Source organism: Macaca mulatta, chromosome 13 (genome assembly GCF_049350105.2).
Source record: "Macaca mulatta isolate MMU2019108-1 chromosome 13, T2T-MMU8v2.0, whole genome shotgun sequence".
NCBI classification, from domain to species: domain Eukaryota; kingdom Metazoa; phylum Chordata; class Mammalia; order Primates; family Cercopithecidae; genus Macaca; species Macaca mulatta.
In genome coordinates this window covers 77499516-77517626 of record NC_133418.1, presented here as the reverse complement: position 1 = coordinate 77517626, position 18111 = coordinate 77499516, and the positions used below count along the sequence as shown (strand labels likewise).

Here is an 18111-nt window from a genome sequence, read left to right as displayed (position 1 = left end):
GGTATCCTGCCCAAGTTCACACAGCCAGTGAGGAGCCCAGCTGGGATTTGCACCCAGGTCTGTCAACTTGAACCGTAAGGATTTATTCCCTATTTAGAGGCTTGTGTTTTGTTTCTTTTTTTTTGTTTGAGACGGAGTCTCACTCTGACACCCAGGCTGGAGTGTAGTGGCACAATCTCGGCTCACTGCAACTTCCGCCTCCCGGGTTCAAGTGATTCTCCTGCCTCAGACTCCCGAGTAGCTGGGACTACTGGTGCGTGCCACCATGCCCAGCTAGTTTTTGTATTTCTAGTACAGATGGGGCTTCACCATGTTTGCCAGGCTGGTCTTGAACTCCTAGTCTCAAGTGATCCGCCTGCCTCGGCCTCCCAAAGTGCTGGGATTACAGGCATGAGCCACTGCGCCCAGCTATTTAGAGGTTTTCAAGGAGCTGAGAGGGTATTTGGAAGCCGAGAGCTGTTTCTGGGGCCCAGAAGTATCTATCTTTCAGCAGCCTCCACTCAGGAGTTCCCTGCCTGGCTGGCTATCCCTGGCCATCCCTGGCCACACCCACCTGCCCGCCAGTCTTCCTCAGTTGCATCATCCTTACTGACTGCAACAGCAATATATTTGCTTGTAGCCCTGTGGGGGCTACTACAGAACACAGAGACTTGGCTGGTGAGGCTGCTGACACAAGAGCTAGAGGCTTTGCTCTTTTTTTTTTATTTTTTTATTTTTTTTTGAGACAGAGTCTCACTCTATCGCCCAGGCTGGAGTGCAGTGGTACAATCTCAGCTCGCTGCAACCGCTGCCTCCTAGGTTCAGGTGATTCTCATGCCTCAGCCTCCTGAGTAGCTGGGATTACAGGTGTGCGTCACCACGCCAAGCTAATTTTTGTATTTTTAGTAGAGATGGAGTTTCCCCATGCTGGTCGGTCTGGTCTCGAACTCCTGATTTCAAATGATCCGCCTGCCTCAGCCTCCCAAAGTGCTAGGATTACAGGCATTAGCCACCAGGCCCAGCCCCATCACTACTTTGTAAAGTGACCTAGGGCAAGTCCCTTGAGAGTCCCCGTCTCTCATGGAAATAACAGCAATTAGTTTTTCCTGTGGTTCTGAAGGAGGTAAAGTATTATATACAAGACCACCCGGATAGTTTAAATGCCATATAACATGGAATATAATGTTACTGAGATAACTAAAGGCAAAAATAATGTGTCTATAACATGCTTACAATGTTCAAAGGGTAGTTGACCATTTTAGATTTGAGAACACACACAGGCAGACCCATCAATACCCGAGGAATACCTTAGTCACAGATAGGCAAATGTGTATTAATCAGAAAATGTACCTGACATGCAAACCCAGAACAGGTAAGTTTGATGTGGCAGTGGGCGGAGGAAAGCTGAGACCCTGAGGTTAAGACTGAGATTGGGCTGGAGTCAGGAGAGTCTGGGGTGAGGGTAGAATTCCCACTTATTATGGGATTCAGTGGGCCCCTTCACAGAAGAGGCTGAGTTTCATATTCCTGGTCTATCTGATTTGAAGAGTTCCTGGAACCTGGGGAGACACCCCACAGGCTTTGTCTAAGGACTATTTGCAGCTCTTTGAACTTCAGAATAGGAAGACTAAAGTGAGAAGTCAGAGCAGAGAGTAAGCCAAGGCTACTTCAAATGCTCAAAACCAGGGGATGGGTCCTACTGCTTTCCACATGTGAGCATGGCCAGCCCAACCAGCCCAGAGCCCTCAAAGTCAAGCCCCTCACTGGTCAGCCTCATGGCATTCTTGATCTAATGCCCTGTGACTTTAAACAGCCAGCTTCTGCAAAAGGAATAAGAAAGTCCTGTATGGCCGGGCGCGGTGGCTCAAGCCTGTAATCCCAGCACTTTGGGAGGCCGAGGCGCGTGGATCACGAGGTCAGGAGATCGAGACTATCCTGGCTAACATGGTGAAACCCCGTCTCTACTAAACATACAAAAAACTAGCTGGGCGTGGTGGTGGGCGCCTGTAGTCCCAGCTACTTGGGAGGCTGAGGCGGGAGAATGGCGTGAACCCGGGAGGCGGAGCTTGCAGTGAGCCCAGATCACGCCACTGCACTCCAGCCTGGGAGACACAGCGAGACTCCGTCTCAAAAAAAAAAAAAGAAAGTCCTGTATTTCTTCTGGGCTCCTACAGGCTCTTTAAAACAATGCTGTTTCTGTTTCAGATGATGATCCCCTGAAATGACCTGTGCACTCCTGCGACTTGTCACATGCCCAGTCAATAACAAATTGACCAACTGACATTCTTAAAGGCACCACTGAAGACCCAGTGCTGGGTTGGACCTATGGGAAGACCCAGAGGTTCATAACTCTGTCTCTGCCCTCAAGGTGTTTAGCATCCACGGATTTGGGTGGTATTTGAGTCACTTTGGACCTCACCATGGACACAGGAAAAAAATCCAGGAAATGTCTTCCTCAGTGTCAGCCTGAGCAAAATAATGCCCCAGCTGACATTTCCCTGTGTATGGAAATGTTCCCACAGGGATTGCACTGTGCAGAGCGCTATACCACATGGATTTGCCTCTGTAGGTTGTACTATACTTGCACATTTCCAAGGGCTGAGGAAGGGAAGGTGAGAAACATGGTGATGAGCCCCACTGTGGCCAGCACTATGCCAAGAGATCTTTAAAGGTGGTGGTTTTAGCCTTACAACCACCTGGGTGGCCAGTATCTTCATTCTCACTGCAGTGGAGAGATTACAGCTTTAGGTACTGAATGCTCTGGCTCAGGCGGCTGGGGCTCAGAGTGCACCCTCGTGAGCCAGTGGGGAAGAAGTCTGGTGGCAAGGTAGCTGGCAGCTTAGGAAGCACCTGGGCTGCTTGCTAAAGAGTGGGACTTTCTTCCAGAAGCTACAGGGGGCCCAGTACAGTAGTGAGAGAGCCATGTGATCAAGTCTGTTGGAAAGCTGCCCGGCAGCTATGTGAGGGCTGGGTGGGGAAGGGGTGGGAAAGATTGCAGAATGAGATTAGGGAGAGGACTGCGGAAGGACAGATCAGTTTTCCCTCCTCCCCCTATCCCATGCATACCGAATAACAGTCTCTGGAATCAAAACAAGCATTTTATTTTATTTATTTTATTTTATTTTTCGAGACAGTGTCTCAATCTGTCACCCATGCTGGAGTACAGTGGTACAATCTCGATTCACTGCAACCTCTGCCTCCCGGGTTCAAGCGATTCTCCGGCCTCAACCTCCCGAGCAGCTGAGACTACAGGTGAGTGCCACCACACCTGGCTAATTTTTGTATTTTTAGTATAAATGGGGTTTCACCATGTTGGCTGGCTGGTTTTGAACTCTTGACCTCAAGTGATCCACTTGCTCAGCCTCTCAAAGTGCTGGGATTACAGGCATGAGCCACTGCGCCTGGCCAAAGCAAGCATTTTAATAACCCATTTTAAAATTTTAGACCCGGCCGGGCGCGGTGGCTCAAGCCTGTAATCCCAGCACTTTGGGAGGCCAAGACGGGCGGATCACGAGGTCAGAAGATCGAGACCATCCTGGCTAACACGGTGAAACCCGTCTCTACTAAAAAATACAAAAAACTAGCCGGGCGAGGTGGCAGGCGCCTGTAGTCCCAGCTACTCGGGAGACTGAGGCAGGAGAATGGCGTAAACCCGGGAGGCGGAGCTTGCAGTGAGCTGAGATCCGGCCATTGCACTCCAGCCTGGGCGACAGAGCGAGACTCCATCTCAAAAAAAATAAAAAATAAAATAAAATAAAATTTTAGACCCAAGTTAGTGACCCCGTATTAATTTTGGTAATCAAAAGTTGGCTAAATTGAGCCAGCTGAGTGAGACAAGGTTGTGCTGTGAGCACTACCCTGGCAGGTGGCTGCTAGGACAACATGCTAGAAAAGATTGGCCATCGTGACAGAGGGAGAGCAGGGGAAGGCATTGACAGGGTTTGGGATTTAGGCAGACCTGAGGTTGATTTCTGGTTTAGCCATTCACTGTCATGAGACATTGAAAATATCATTTAATCTCTCAGATCTTCTTTACTTCATCTTTAAAATAAGGGTCAGCTGGGTGTGGTGGCTCATACCTGTAATCCCAGTACTTTGGGAGGCTGAGGCAGGAGAATCACTTGAGCCCTGGGGCTCGAGACCAGCCTGAGCAACACAGGGAGACCCCCATCTCTACAAAAAAAATACAAAAATTAGCCAGGTGTAGTGGTGTGCACCTGTAGTCCCAGTTATTTGGGAGGCTAAGGCAGGAGGATTACTTGAGCCCCAGAGGTCAAGGCTGCAGTGAGCCCTGGTCACTATATTCCAGCCTGGACAACAGTGAGACCCTGTCTCAAAAACCACACTACACTGCACTACACTGCACTGCACTACACTACACTACACTACACTACACTACACTATATTACACTACACTACACTATGGGTCATCAACTTTCTCTTGCATGATTGCACAAGTACTATATTCAAAGTGACTAGCACACCACTGGTAGTTGGTAGGGGCTAGCTAATATCCTTACTCGGACCTAGAAGCCACAGTGATGGCGCACGTCTGCTTGGCTCTTTCCTGTGGAGCAGCACTGCCCTTCAGTGGCTAAACAGGGAATGACAGGTGTGCCAGCAGCTCCCACCCCACCCTGCATTCCACATGTCTGAAGAGTTGTTTAAGGGTCAGACTTGCTGCATGTACTTTTCACAAAAGTTGGAGCCCTACCTTGGCCAGCAGGTGACAGGTCCCACTGTCCCCAGGACAGGGCGACCTCAAGGCCAGTGGATTCTGAATCTTGGACTGGAAAGAAAACACAATCGGCCGGGCGCGGTGGCTCAAGCCTGTAATCCCAGCACTTTGGGAGGCTGAGACGGGCGGATCACGAGGTCAGGAGATCGAGACCATCCTGGCTAACACGGTGAAACCCCGTCTCTACTAAAAAATACAGAAAACTAGCCGGGCGCGGTGGCGGGCGCCTGTAGTCCCAACTACTCGGGAGGCTGAGGCAGGAGAATGGCGTGAACCCGGGAAGCGGAGCTTGCAGTGAGCTGAGATCTGGCCACTGCACTCCAGCCTGGGCGACAGAGCCAGACTCCGTCTCAAAAAAAAAAAAAAAAAAAAAAGAAAACACAATCTCAAGTAGTCTTGGAACAGCTCTCTAGAGATGGCCATGACCTCCAACCCACTCCACTCTAGCCACAAGAATAGTGTGAATGAAAAGCAAATGCCAGTGGCACATTCTGGCACCCCTTGGCAAAACAAGTAAGGAAGCCATTCCACAGACACTTAGTGGGCACCGTCCAGGCCTGTGGGTCCGTGCTAGGCTGCAGATACCATGGCCAACAAAAAGGAAGCTAACTGTTTAGTTGGGAGAAGGACATTAACGAAACTCACTCAAATACATAATTGCAGACTATAACAAGGATCTGAAGGGAAGGCTCAGGGTGCTGACTCCACCCAGGACAAGATAAGGGGTGCTCCTTGGTGCTACCGTGGGCTTCATGAGCACTTCCTGGCCAAGCCGCTGCCCCTGGGGCCTGTGCACACTGTGAACATTGAAATGCCCCCTGCTTCTGGAAGTAGGCTAATGTGGCTCTGGGCTGTCTACGCCTCCAGCTGGCACACAGGAGTCAGGGAAGTCACCCAAAGATGAACAGGCATTAGTAAGTACTGGTGGAAACCCAGGAGCGGGAATGCCATGCTCAAAAGCTCGGAGGTGGGCCAGACACGGTGGCTCACACCTGTAATCCCAGCACTTTGGGAGGCCAAGGCAGGAGGATGGCTTGAGCCCAGGAGTTTGAGACCAGCCTGGGCAGCATGGTGAAACCCTGTCTCTACAAAAATTAAAAAAAAAAAAAAAAAAAAAAAATTAGCTGGGTATAGTGGTGTGCACCTGTAGTCTCAGCCACTCAGAAGGCTGAGATGGGAGGATTGTCTGAGCCCAGGAGGTAGAGGCTGCAGTGAGCTGTGATTGTGCCACTGCACTCCAGCCTAGACAACAGAGCAAGACCCTGGCAAAAAAAGGCCCCGAGGTGGGGTCCCATGGGGATATCTTTGAGGAAATGTGTCTGGAGCCCAGAAACCCAGAACAAGAGTAGTGCAGGTGACACGAGGGCAGTAGGCAGGGCAAGGCCTGAGCACTGGGGGGCAATATCGGGGGTGTGGTCTTGATCCTAAGACAGTGGGACACCACAGACAGTGCTCCTGCCTCCCTGCCAGCTGTCCTCCTCCAGGGATAAGGCCCCTCTTGCTGCCTCCCTCCTCCCCTCACTGCCCAGGGTACCTCCATCAAGTCTTTTCTGGATTTCATCCTTTTCTCCCAACTCCTGGAAACATCCTCTCAAATTGTGTCTGGGATATTTTTTTCTTCCTCCCTTCTTACCACAGTAAAATTCTGTTAAATAAAAACTAGCATTTAAAACCATACTCTGGGACAAGCTCAGTGGCTCACACCTGTAATCCCAGCACTTTGGGAGGCTGAGGCTGGCATATCACCTGAGGGCAGGAGTTCGAGACCAGCCTGGCCAACATGGTGAAACCTCGTCTCTATTTAAAATAATGAAAATTAGCTGAGCATGGTGGCGCATGCCTGTAATGCCAGCAGCTCGGGAGGCTGAGGCAGGAGAATAGCTTGAATCCGGGAGGTGGAGGTTGCAGTGAACTGAGATCGTGCCACTGCACTCCAGCCTGGGAGACAGCGCAACACTTCATCTCAAAAACAAACAAAAGAACACATACTCCAGCCAGGCCCAGTGGCTCTCGTCTGTAATCCCAGCACTCTGGGAGGACGAAGCGAGAGGATAGCTTGACCCCAGGAGTTTGAGACCAGCCTGGGCTACATGGCAAGACCCTGTGTCTAAAAAGATTTTTCTTTTTTTTTTTTTTTTTTTTTCTGAGACGGAGTCTCACTCTGTCATCCAGGCTGGAGTGCAGTGGTGCGATCTCGGCTCACTGCAATCTCTGCCTCCCAGGTTCACGACATTCTCCTGCCTCAGCCTCCCAAGTAGCTGGGACTATAGGTACACGCCACCACACCTGGCTTTTTTTTATTTTTTTATTTTTTTATTTTTAGTAGAGACAGGGTTTCATTGTGTTAGCCAGGATGGTCTCAATCTCCTGACCTTGTGATCCGCCCGCCTGAGCATCCCAAAGTGCTGGGATTATAGGCGTGAGCCACCACGTCCGGCCAAAAATTTTTCTTAATTAAAAAAAAAAAAAAAAAAAACCCCACACTCACACTTCTAAGCTGCAAGGATTTCTTGCCAGCCCTGTGTGCTCATCTCTGTGTGGGCTGAGCCTGGGAATGAAAGAGGAAATGTGCTCCTACCTTGCCCCCGAGGGGCTTCCCATCTTGCCCTGAATCCAGAGGCTGCCTTTCAGCCAGCTGCACTACTCCGTTCTGAGCGCTGTCAATGGAAATGGCACTTGGAAACACTTATTCTCTTTCTGAACATTTAGGTCCTCACACAGCAACCAAGCTGGTGGTCAGTGAGTGCGTTCTGTGAATGCTTTGAGGTATAGAAGGAAAGAGCACTGGACCCCTGGAGTCTGAAAACGTGGGTTTGTAACCTGGCGCTGCCATTTTTAAGGCTGTATGTTCTTAAACAAGACTTCTCTGAGCCTCGGTTTCTTCATTAGTAGACTGGGTAAAGAAGACTTTCCCTGTCTACCTTGCAGAGGGTTTATGGGGATCGTATGAGGCATCACGGTGGTTTCTGGATGGCAGTCCTTAAACAGGTGCTACCCATGAGGAAGTTTCCACCGGCCCATGGTGAGATGAGGAAAATAAGGACAATGAAAGGAGGTGTTTACAAAGGTAGATTTATTCAACCTAAAGGCCTGGCCTGTACTCTGAGATGGTGTCTTTCCTGGGGTTTATTTGCATTGAAATTACATTTGCTTTATGAAATGATAGTGATGTTAGCAGATTTTTAAAAATGTTTTTTACTTAACAAAATAAAAGTACAACTACCCAGTTTGGGGAGAGCTTACCAGTCTGTAAAGCCTCAAACCCTTTTGAGTCAGTGAAGCTTCTTTTAGAAAGCCTGGGCAAACCACAAAGAGCTACGACCAGGGGCCACCTCTTGCTGTCTTCCTTTGCTGCCCCTCTGCTAGCTACAGCCTGTGTGCTAGGGGTGGTTCCAAAGGTCAAGGCCCAGATGTGCTTTTCTTGACTTTAAAAGCACAGATTCTGGAACCAGACTGTTAGGGTTTAAACATCAGTTACACTCCTTTCTAGTTGCGTATGACCTTGGACAAGTTGCTTCTGCTCTCCATACTTTAATGCTCTCATTTATAACCTGTGTATTAATAGTGAAGATTAAATGTAAGGCAAGGGCTGGGCACAGTGGCTCATGCCTGTAATCCTAGCACTTTGGGAGGCTGAGGCAGGGGGATCGCTTGAGTCCAGGAGTTTGAGACCAGCCTGGGCAATATGGTGAAGCCCCATCTCTACAAAAAATACGAAAATTAACCAGGCATGGTGTCGTGCACCTGTAGTCCCAGCTACTTGGGAGGCGGAGATGGGAGGATGGCTTGAGACCGGGAAGTCGAGGCTGCAGTGAGCAGAGATCACATCACTGCATTCCAACCTGGATGACAGACTTTGTCTCAACAAACAAACAAACAAATAAATAAATGTAAGTATGTAACTGCCCAGTGGGTTCACCTTGCCTGCTGCCTAGACAGAGCCAATTTATCAAGACAGGGGAACTGCAATGGACAAAGAGTAATTCACACAGAGCGGACTGTGCGGGAGAGGGAGACTGGAGTTTTATTATTACTCAAATCAGTCTCCCAGAGCATCTGGAGATCAGAGTTTTTAAAGATAATTTGGCAGGTAGGGGCTCGGGAAGTGGGGAGTGCTGATGGATCAGGTTGGAGATGGAATCACATGGGGTCAAAGTGAATTTTTCTTACTGTCTTCTGTTTCTGGGTGGGATGGCAGAACTGGTTGAGCCAGATAACCATTCCAGGTGATGTCAGCTGATCCAGCTGATCCATCAAGTGCAGGGTCTGCAAAATATCTCCAGCACTCATCTTAGGTTTTACAATAGTGATGTTATCCCCAGGAGCAATTTGGGGAGGTTCAGACTCTTGGAGCCAGAGGCTGCATTACCAGAGGCTGCATTAGCTACACTAATCTTGTAGCTAATCTGTTAGCCCTGCAAAGGCAGACTGGTCCCCAGACAAGAAGCGGGTCTTCGAAAAGGGCTGTTATCAATTTTGTTTCGGAGTCAAACCATGAACTGAATTCCTTCCCAAAGTTAGCTCAGCCTACGCCCAGGAACGTACAAGGACAGCTTAAAAGTTAGAAGCAAGATGGAGTTGGTTTGGTCTGATCTCTTTCACTGTCATAATTTCTTCAGTTATAATTTTTGCAAAGGCACTTTCAAGTGGAACAGTGTGTGGCACATATGGGCGCTAAAGAATGCTAGCTGTGATTATTGGCCGGGCGCAGTGCCTCACGCCTGTAATCTCCCAGCACTTTGGGAAGCCAAGGTGGGTGGATCACGAGGACAGGAGTTCGAGACCAGTCTGGCCAACGTAGTGAAACCCTGTCTCTACTAAAAACACAAAAAATTGGCCGGGTGTAGTGGCTCATGCCTGTAATCTCAGCACTTTGGGAGGCCGAGGCAGGCGGATCACGAGGTCAAAAGTTTGAGACCAGCCTGACCAACATGGTGAAATATCCCGTCTCCACTAAAATACAAAAATTAGCCAGGCATGGTGGTGCATGCCTGTAATCCCAGCTACTCAGGAGGCTGAGGCAAGAGAATTGCTTGAATCCAGGAGGCGGAGGTTGCAGTGAGCCAAAGATCACGCCAGTGCACTCCAGACTGGGCAACAGAGCAAGACTCCGTCTCATAAAAAAAAAAAAATACAAAAAATACAAAAAATGAGCCGGGTGTGGTGGCGTGCGCCCGTATTCCCAGCTACTCAGCTGCTCAGCTAATCGCATGAACCTGGGAGGCAGATGCTGCAGTGGGCCGAGATCACACCTTTGCACTCCAATCCCAGGCAACAGTGCGAGACTCCGTTTCAAACAAACAAAAAGAATGCTAGCTGTGATTACTGTATTATTTTTCCTCCCCGTCCCAGCTCACCAGGTCACAGCTGCTTATGCCAAATGTTAACCATCTTGCCCTCTGCTTCTCCTTCCCCATCTATAAGACCTGTCCAGATCTGCTTCACAAAACAAGGAGTTTTAACTGTGCTTTTCTTTCTTTCTTTCTTTTCTTTCTTTCTTTCTTTCTTTCTTTTTTTTTTTTTTTTTTTGACAGAGTTTCGCTCTTGTCACCCAGGCTGGAGTGCAATGGTGCGATCTCGGCTTACTGCAACCTCCGCCTCCTAGGTTCAAGCTATTCTCCTGCCTCAGCCTCCCAAGTAGCTGCAATTACAGGTGTCCACCACCACACCCAGCCAATTTTTGTATTTTTAGTAGAGACCGGGTTTCACCATGTTGGCTAGGCTGGTCTTAAACTCCTGACCTCAAGTGATCCACCCGCCTCGTCCTCCCAAAGTGCTGGGATTACAGATGTGAGCCACTGCATCTGGCCTTTTTTTTTTTCATTTGGGGATGGAGTTTTGCTTTTGTTGCCTAGGCTAGAGTGTAATGGCGCGATCTCAGCTTACTGCAAGCTCCGCTTCCCAGGTTCAAGTGATTCTCCTGCCTCAGCATCCCGAGTAGCTGGGATTACAGGCATGCGCCACCATGCCTGGCTAATTTTGTATTTTTAGTAGAGATGGGGTTTCACCGTATTAGCCAGGCTGGTCTCGAACTCCTGACCTAAGCAATCTGCCCACCTTGGCATCCTAAAGTGCTAGGATTATAGCGTGAGCCACTGCACCTGGCCATTAACTGTGCTTTTCTTTTCACCTAAAAATCTCCCATTATGGCCAGGCATGGTGGCTCATGCCTGTAATCCCAGCATTTTGGGAGGCCGAGGAGGGGGGGATCATTGAGGTCAGGAATTCGAGACCAGCCTGGCCAACATGGCAAAATCTGATCTCTACTAAAAATACAAAAATTAGCTGGGCATGGTGGCACATGCCTATAGTCCCAGCTACTTGGGAGGAGAGGCAGGAGAATCAATCACTTGAACCCAGGAGGCTGAGGTTGCAGTGAGCTGAGATCACACCATACACTCTAGCCTGAGCGACAAAGCGAGACTGTCTCAAAAAGGGGAAAAAAAAAATCTGCCATTGACTTGCAAATGAGGAATTGCTTCCAGGTTCTCAGCGACCATTTGCTACAGATAAGCCAGGAAGTAAACTGGGAAGCCAAGAACCTGGGAGAAGCACCTGCTTGGCAGAGGCCAGGTTTTTGTTTGTTTGTCTGAAGAGAAACTTTTCCTAGTTTACTATTCCTTTTCAGAACACAGCCTCACAATACCTTCCACGCGTGTCAGATCTGTGTGCTCTCGGCCATTTGCGAAGAGGACATTACAGCATTGGTCCGTCTCGTCATTACAGGGGTGCAGGGAGCTGAAATGTGCATCCCCTGAAAACTTTCATTCCAATAAGAGAGAACTCAGGCACGGTGGCTCACACTTGTAATCCCTGCACTTCTGGAGGCTGAGGCAGGCAGATCACTTGAGTCCAGAAGTCTGAGACCAGACTGAGCAACAAGGTGAAATCCCATCTCTACAAAAGCACAAGAATTAGCTGGGCTTGTTGGCACGTGCCTATAGTCCCAGCTACTTGGGAGGCTGAGGCAGGAGGATTGCTTGAGCCCAGAAGGTCAAGGCTGCAGTGAGCCGTGATTGTGATTGTACCACTGCACTCCAGCATGGGTGACAGAGTGAGACCCTGTCTCAAAAAAAAAAAAAAAAAAAAAAAAAAGGCTCACAGCTCGTTCCCTGGATTGGGGAGAATCCCATTCAGGTTAAGAAGACAAGATACAGGCCGGGCGCGGTGGCTCAAGCCTGTAATCCCAGCACTTTGGGAGGCCGAGACGGGCGGATCACAAGGTCAGGAGATCGAGACCAGCCTGGCTAAACATGGTGAAACCCCGTCTCTACTAAAAAATACAAAAAACTAGCCGGGTGAGGTGGCGGGTGCCTGTAGTCCCAGCTACTCGGGAGGCTGAGGCAGGAGAATGGCATAGACCTGGGAGGCGGAGCTTGCAGTGAGCTGAGATGCGGCCACTGCACTCCAGCCTGGGCGACAGAGCGAGACTCCGTCTCAAAAAAAAAAAAAAAAAAAAGAAGACAAGATACATTGTCCTGGACTTCTAGAACAAGCTGAAAATGCCAACTATAGTGTTCCCAACTCCACACTCCTGGGAGTCGGCGACAGGTGCCCCCTGTTAAAGGCAACATACTTCTGCTTTGGGCTATAGCTTTGGGGCCTCTGCTTAATTGGAAGCTGGAAGTTTGTAAGCAAAGGAGTTTCCATATTTCTTTATACTTTGAACAATATAAATAATGGACATCTTAAATTTTTTTGTTAGACTCTCTATTACTTTAGTCTCCAAGTGCCTTAAAAATATCCAGAAAGTCTTGCCTTTCAGAGTTGCCTTAGTCCAGGTCTGTCTCCTCTTATCTGGGGTTCCCTCAGTTCTGCCCTCTGCTTTATGTTGTCCACATCCTCACTCTGGTGGCCAGATGGCTCAGTCAGGCCAACAATGTCTCCAGGAAGAACAGGAAACAAGTCTACAGCAACATTACAGGTAAGAGTCCCAAGAATCTCCCTGATTGGACAGCTCAAGTCCCAGATGCCCCTCTGAAGGCTGTGACTGTGTTCAGGAGAATGGACTGTGCCAACTGGCTGTGCCAACCAGGGACCACCCCAGGAGCTGAGGGTAGGGTCCCCTTCCCCTGCAGATGTGGACATGGAAGATGGATAGGCTACCAACAATATCCATGGCACAATAGTCCCTGGCCTGCTCACACCTGTAATCCCAGCACTTTGGGAGGCCGAGGCAGGTGGATCACCTGAGGTCAGGAGTTTGAGACTAGCCTGGCCAACATGGCAAAACTCTGCCTCTACTAAAAATAAAAAAATTAGCCAGGTGTGGTGGCGGGCATCTGTAATCCCAGCTACTCAGGAGGAGGAGGTATGAGAATCACTTGAACCCAGGAGGTAGAGGTTGCAGTGAGCCAAGATTGTGCCACTGCACCCCAGCCTGGGTGACAAGAGCAAGACTCTGTCTTAAAAAAAAAAAAAAAAAAAAAAAAAAAGGCTGGGTATGGTGGCACATGTCTGTAGATTCAGCTACTTGGGAAGCTGAGGTGGGAGGATCACTTGAACCTGGGAGGTGGAGGCTGCAGTGAGCCAAGATTGAACCATTACACTCCAGCCTGGGCAGCAGAGTGAGACTCTGTCTCAAAAAAAAAAAAAAAAAAGATTTGGAATATTCAATAGGATGGTCAGAGAAGGGTGCATTGATGAGGTAACATTTGAGCAAAGGCCTCAAAGAGAAGTGTAATCAAGCCCTGCAGATTGCAGGGAGAAGGGCTTTCCAGGCAGAGGGAGAGCAAGTGCAAAGACCCTGGGATGGGGGCAGGTCCAGGGTGATGAAGGAACAGCCAGGAGGGTTGAGTAGCCAGAAAAGAATCAAAGTATTTGATGTTCAGGGCTGTGCTTGGCACTCAGAGCAACTAGAGAGAAGGGACAGGGCCGTCCTTGGCCTCAAAGAGGCAATGAGGCTCTAAAGTGCACACGGCAATGCTAAAACAATAGCGCATCTAGAAAAAGATGGAGCCTTCCTCATGCTGTACGAGTGCAGGAAGGAAAGCTCAGGGACTGCAGCAGCCAGAGAGGGCTTCAAGGAGAAGGTGGACCTCACCTGGAGAGGCATAGGACAGGCAGGGAGGAAGTGTGGACACAGTGGGTGCCATGCGGCATTCTGTTTAAATATCAGCCTCATTCACTGTGCACTGAGCAATTGGGAATTATTACAGCTTGAGATTTTTAAAAAACAAATCAACTAAGGTTCATAACCTGCTGGTACTTCCTCTCAGGAAGAGAAGTTCTCTATCAAGACTTCTGTCTTCTTCTCATTAAAAAGCTCTTATTGTGGCTGGGTGAGGTGGCTTATGCCTGTAATCCTAGCACTTTGGGAGGCCGAGGCAGGTGGATCACTTGAGATCAGGAGTTCAAGACCAGCCTGGCCAATATGGTGAAATCCCATCTACTAAAAATACAAAAATTAGCCGGGCATGCTGGCCCATGCCTGTAATCCCAGCTACTCGGGAGGCTGAGGCAGAAGAATCACTTGAACCCAGCAGGCAGAGGTTGCAGTGAGCCGAGATCCTGCCATTGCACTCCAGCCTGGGTGACAGAGCAAGACTCTGACTCAAAAAATAAATAAATAAATAAATAAATAGTCCTATTGTACAGTAAGAACCTCTTCTATTTTCTCTTTTTGTTTTTTTGAGCGACAAGGTCTTGCTCTGTCACCCAGGCTGGAGTGTAGTGGCACGATCATGGTTCACTGTAGCCTGTGGGCTCAAGTGATCCTCCTATCTCAGCCTCCTGAGTAGCTGGGACTATGGACACACACCACCACATTGAGCTAATTTTTAAATTTTTTGTAGAGATGTGGTCTCACTAGGTTGCCTAGACTGTTCTTGAACTCCTGGGCTCAAGCAATCCTCCCACTTTGAACTCCCAGAGTGCTGGGATTACAGGAGCCACCATGCCAGGCTAGAACCTCTTCTAGATATCAACATTAAGCAGCATGTGGGAAGCTGTAGTGGGCAGAAAAAGGCTTCGCTGTAGTGAGCAGAGAAGATTGGATGGCCCAAGAGTAGTCTCTACAGAGAGACTTCAGATTCCTCCCACCCATACCCAGAGCCCCCTAGGGCTCTCACGTGCCACAGATTTTTTCAGCTTAGCCTTTGCCTCCTTTTCTAAGGCAAATATCCCTAGGAGGATCAGATTTTGGGCCCATCACACATTCATGCATGCCATACCATTTTTCTTAGTTTATGGTTTCATCCATTCATTCATGTATTCATCAATACCTTCCACAAACACCTATTGATCTGTTTTTACAGGCACATGCTCACTATTCTCAAGTTGTCGGTGGCTATCTGTGTGACCCCTGCCTCCCAATCCCATACCTTCTAGAGCAGCAGTCCCAACCTTTTTGGCAACAGGGACCAGTTTCATGAAAGACCATTTTTCCACAGACTAGGGTGGCAGGGGATAGTTTAGGGATGATTCGAGTGCATTACATTTATTGTGCACTTTATTTCTATTATTATTACGTTGTAATATATAATGAAATAATTATACAACTCACCATAAGGTAAAATCAGTGAGAGTCCTGAACTTGTTTTCTTGCAACTAGACGATCCCATCTGGGAGTAATGGGAGACAGTGACGGGTCATCAGGCATTAGATTCTCCTGAGAAGCATGCAACCTAGATCTCTCCCATGCGCCATTCACTAGAGGGTTCATGCTCCTATGACAATCAAGGTCGCCACTGATCTGACAGGAGGCCAAGCTCAGGCAATAATGCCAGCGATAGGGAGTGGCTGTAAATACAGATGAAGCTTGACTTGCTTGCCTGCCACTCACCTCCTGCTGTGCGGCCTGGTTCCTGAGGCCAGTACTGGTCTGTGGCCCAGGGGACGGAGACCCCTGCCCTAGAAGAGTTCTTCATCTGTACTCATGAAAAGATGATAAGTCACCTAAATCACCTTTAATAAGAGCCCAGTAAGTTGAGATGTCACAAAAACAGAGCCAGAAAAAGAATCTATACCCTCTGCTACAGCCAGGGCTATCTACCTAATTTACAAGTCTCAGCACAAAATGAAAATGTGAGGCCTCAGCCAGGTGTGGCGGCTCATGCCTGTTATCCCAGCACTTTAGGAGACCAAGGTGGGAAGATTGCTTGGGCCCAAGAGGTTGAGGCTGCAGTGAGCTGTGATTGCGCCACTGTACTCCAGCCTGGGCAATAAAGCAAGACCCTGAAAAAAAAAAAAAAAAAAGAAGAAGAAAAAGAAAAAAGAAGAAGAAAAAGAAGAAAGAAGAAAGAAAAGGAAAAAAAGAAAAGAAAAGATGGGTAGGGGGGAAAGTGTCATTAGAGGCACTAAAATACAAACTTTTCCTTTCTTCTGTGGTCTTTCTCTTGCCCTTTCTTGGTGTTTCTTATTTGCTATTTGATGCTATGCTTCCTTGGGCACAGAGATACTTACAGGGTGAGTGCAGACCCTCGCAGGCACTAGGGGGTGAGGAGTAGGAGGTGGGCTGCCCATGACTGCATATCCATGCACAGTTCACCAGCTCCAGGAGTCCTCCTCTGGCTAGACCACCAGACTGACATGCCGTCTCTGCCCAGGGGCAAGGATGAGGTGAGGCCATCAATCTTCCCTTCCCATGGACCTGCTGCCCCAACCCATGGCTGCTGGGAGACCCCAAGGGATTAAATCTCCATTCCAAAGCAGTCTCAGCACCTGGCCAGGGGATGGCTGAGAGACCTGGTCCTGCTGCTGACCATCAAAGGCACCATGGCGCTGCCAGCCCAGGAAAAGGATGGCTGCCAGCCTGCTGCTCCCCAAAATGCCATAGGGCACACCAGCTCAACCTCACTTCTCCCTGTGCCCACAGCTAGGCCCCTACAGCAAGCAGAGTTCAGCAAGGAAGGTGAAGTCAGGTGGGGCCTGGGGAACCAGGGAGCGGGGAACAGGCAGCTGAGAACTGTTCCAGGGAAACAGGGAGAGGCAGACCATGCATGGGCCAAGACTCCAAGCCCTCAGTGCATGCTGTATTGTCCCATTGGACTTCACTTGCAAAATGCAAATGCAAAGATAAAATTATTAAGAATTTGAAGACAAGTTGGGTGCAGTGGCACACACCTGTAGTCCCAGCTACTCAGGAAGCTGAGGAGGGAGAATCACTTGGGCCCAGGAATTTGAGTCCAGCCTGGGAAGCATAGCGAGACCCCCCACCTCAAAAAAGCAGAAAAGAATTCTAAGACAGTAGTCATGGAGCACTAGCCCCCCAGTGCAGGACCCTTTTGAACAGAGCATTTCTGAGCATGAGGCCCTGTCTGTGCCGGATGCACACCCACGAAACCGACCTTGGCTACAACTTTCAATGTGAACTTCTTACAGTTTAGGTCCTCTGCAAAGTCACTTGCTTCCAGTAGCTCCTATCAGAGCAGAGCTGAGGCCTTAGACCGGTGTTAAAAGAGAGGTGAAGTTTCCCACTGCAGCACTAAACACATCACTGAAGGCCTACAGAGTAATCCTTGAGCATCCCCCGACTCAGAGCACTGCCACCACATCAGCTTCTTCCAGATGCCAAGAAGCACCTCTGGGTCTTGGAGTTCCGGCTTGCTTGTGTCACAAGTAATAACTTGTATTTTATTTGCTTTTAAAAACTGGATATGCGGCCGGGCGTGGTGGCTCAAGCCTGTAATCCCAGCACTTTGGGAGGCCGAGACGGGCGGATCACGAGGTCAGGAGATCGAGACCATCCTGGCTAACACGGTGAAACCCCGTCTCTACTAAGAAATACAAAAACTAGCCGGGCGAGGTGGCAGCGCCTGTAGTCCCAGCTACTCGGGAGGCTGAGGCCGGAGAATGGCGTGAACCCGGGAAGCGGAGCTTGCAGTGAGCTGAGATCCGGCCACTGCACTCCAGCCTGGGCTACAGAGCGAGACTCCGTCTCAAAAAAAAAAAAAAAAAAAAAAAAACTGGATATGCTCCCACTTCTCAGCCTCTACATTGAGACCCATGTTTTGTATTTTTCAGTGTGCCTTTGAGAAAGGCCCATAAACCTATAAATACCCTTTTTCTCCCCAAGGTGAGGTTTGACCCTAGTACTTACTACCACTGATTACTGGAGAGTCATGTTGAGAACATCTCCTTTAGGCTCTATTTCTCATCCTAAAGGATGTATCCACACTTCATTACGGAAGGTTTTGAAGGCCTCAAATAAAATCAAAGTAGAATTTGAATAAAACATCTTGGCCAGGGGCCATGGCTCACGCCTGTAATCCCAGCACTTTGGGAGGCCGAGGTGGGCGGATCACGAGGTCAGGAGATCAAGAACATCCTGGCCAACACGGTGAAATCCTGTCTCTACTAAAAATACAAAAATCAGCTGAGCATGGTGGCGTGTGCCTGTAATCCCAGCTACTTGGGAGGCTGAGGCAGGAGAATCGCTTGAACAAGGGAGTCGG

At 49.1% G+C, this 18111-nt stretch overlaps 1 long non-coding RNA gene across 1 annotated transcript in view; it reads right to left on the bottom strand.

The window, feature by feature from the left end:
• Positions 1–18111, bottom strand: part of LOC106992937 (uncharacterized) — a 166175-nt gene that overhangs the window by 136485 nt on the left and 11579 nt on the right. Inside the window, exons 2-3 of the long non-coding RNA XR_001439074.3 lie at positions 16781–16873; positions 16121–16255 (exon numbers count right to left, since the gene is read on the bottom strand). This is a non-coding gene — a long non-coding RNA (uncharacterized LOC106992937). The remainder of the gene's footprint in view (positions 1–16120; positions 16256–16780; positions 16874–18111) is intronic.